Raw genomic sequence first — 2500 nt, 5'->3', positions numbered from 1 at the left:
CACACACATACACACACACACACACACACACACACAGACACACACACACACACACACACACACACAGACACACGCACCACAAACACACAGACACACGTACAAACACACATATTAACACAAACTACGCACAAAACCCTCTACCTTGCGTGTCCTCGACTGCCACCTTCAAGCCGACCTTGGGCCTTGGTCGAGAGCAGGCTAAGTGCAGCTTTAACTGCAGTGCATCACCGCCGCCCTGCTGCGATCCACAGGCCAGGAGGGCCCCCCCATCACCAGGCCAGCGCCCCCCCCCCCCCAGCCCCCTGACCCCCCCGGCCCCCTGCCCCCCCGGCCCCCCAGCCCCCTGGTACCCCAGCTCACTCCAGCCCTGAAGCCTGGGGACAGGTGCATGGGGAGTTTAATAGAGTGGATCTCATATGAGCGCAGTCAGGGGTTTATGGGGACTGGGGAGGGGGGAGGGGGCTGCTGGGGGGGGCGGGGTTTACGCCGTCAATGTTATGGATCTGTGCCGTTCACCAGCCCCAGCCAATAGGTCAGGCCAGTGCGCTGACCGGGGGGGGGTATTAAAGGGTTGTATTGGTTCCTTGGTCGCTCTGCCGTGATATCTGCCCGAGTCAGGCCAGGGATAACCTGCAATGATGAGCCAATCATACGGCCGCTTATGATATGGATGGGGGGGGTGAAAGGCCCGTCACCGTTGGAGATCAACTGTGGTGAGAATGATAACTCGCAAAATCCCGATGTAAAATAAAAGTGCTTTTGTTTTTGTAATGATCTTTTTATGAACCAATGAAAAATACATAGACATTGTAATATTGATCTGGAAGATGTATTATCAAACCATTTTGATCAACTCTCAGGGTGCCTGTATCAATAAAAGAAACAGATACACTTCTGCTCACTTCTTTCTGTCCACCTCTGCTATGATTCCCATTGATCCGAGGTCTGAGCCCAGACGCGGCGGCCACACATACACATCACAGAACCATGTCTGATTAGTATTGGGTTCTGGGAAGTCACACTCGGTGTTGGCACGGAGCTCCAGACTCGCGTTTAATCAAGTCACCAATTTCACACTAGTGCGCCTGTGTCTGGATCCTGAGAGGACAGAGGGGACCGTGGCGTCAGAACAGTGCTGGCTCTGGGTCGGACCCTCCCCCCCTTCTGACCAGAGACCTACAGCCCCCGGCTGCTGGCTCTGGGTCGGACCCTCCCCCCCTTCTGACCAGAGACCTACAGCCCCCGGCTGCTGGCTCTGGGTCGGACCCTCCCCCCCTTCTGACCAGAGACCTACAGCCCCCGGCTGCTGGCTCTGGGTCGGACCCTCCCCCCCCTTCTGACCAGAGACCCTACAGCCCCCCGCTGCTGGCTCTGGGTCGGACCCTCCCCCCCTTCTGACCAGAGACCTACAGCCCCGGCTGCTGGCTCTGGGTCGGACCCTTCCCCCCTTCTGACCAGAGACCTACAGCCCCCGGCTGCTGGCTCTGGGTCGGACCCTTCCCCCCCTTCTGACCAGAGACCTACAGCCCCAGCTGCTGGCTCTGGGTCGGACCCTTCCCCCCTTCTGACCAGAGACCTCAGCCCCGGCTGCTGGCTCTGGGTCGGACCCTTCCCCCCTTCTGACCAGAGACCTACAGCCCCCGGCTGCTGGCTCTGGGTCGGACCCTTCCCCCTTCTGACCAGAGACCTACAGCCCCCGGCTGCTGGCTCTGGGTCGGACCCTCCCCCTGTCCGAACAGTGGGTCTGTGGGCAGCACTGAGTGACCAGGGATTGTCGTAGCCCAGTGTGTTTCTCTGTGGTGTATCAGGGTTGGCGTGAGGTTTGCAGACTCGTTCTTTGGTACCACACATCATAAAGATCACCAGAGGTCCCAGAATGTGTGCCTCTGGGCGGACGAACCATGAGGACCGGTGGGCAACTATGGCGGCTAATCGACGCATAACAAGATGTTGAACATACATTCCTCCTTGATTCTCGTCACTGTTAACTGAAGAAATGCCTTTGATATATGGGAATTGACTGATTGGTACCAAAAAGCCTCACATTGATATTGCTACGTAGATAATATCATGGTATTCATCATGCTTTTTCTTTTTACACTAGCTAATAACAAATGTAAATTTTTTATTAGCTTTTTGACAAAGAACTTCACACACACTCACACTTACACACACACACACACACACACACACACACACACACACACACACACACACACACACACACACACACTTACACACACACACACACACATATACAGAACACATGAATGCACACACATACACACACACCCTCTCTCTCCCTCTACAGCAGCAGCAGCAGGAGGGTGATATGAAAGAGGGAGTGCTGAACACAGCCTGGAGTGCTGAAGAGCTACGGAGGGACGCTGTGAGACTTCTGGCTGCACTGCATTAATATCACCTCTCCTCTGTCTGCTCCTCTAAACCCCAGCCCTTTGAATCCGTCTCACACAATACTTCCCTATACCCACCCCCTTTA

General features: G+C 55.4%; 1 protein-coding gene across 1 annotated transcript in view; it reads left to right on the top strand.

Annotated features, from left to right (window-relative positions):
- pitpnc1b (phosphatidylinositol transfer protein cytoplasmic 1b) overlaps positions 1 to 913 on the top strand; it is a 23745-nt gene extending 22832 nt beyond the window's left edge. Inside the window, exon 10 of the mRNA XM_060064352.1 lies at positions 1 to 913. This exon is cut by the window's left edge and continues 358 nt beyond it. The gene's annotated coding sequence lies outside the window, so the exon portion shown is untranslated.
- The last annotated feature ends 1587 nt before the right edge of the window (positions 914 to 2500 follow it).

This window comes from Gadus macrocephalus, chromosome 11, assembly GCF_031168955.1.
Source record: "Gadus macrocephalus chromosome 11, ASM3116895v1".
NCBI lineage: Eukaryota > Metazoa > Chordata > Actinopteri > Gadiformes > Gadidae > Gadus > Gadus macrocephalus.
This window is presented reverse-complemented; position numbering and strand designations above follow the sequence as displayed.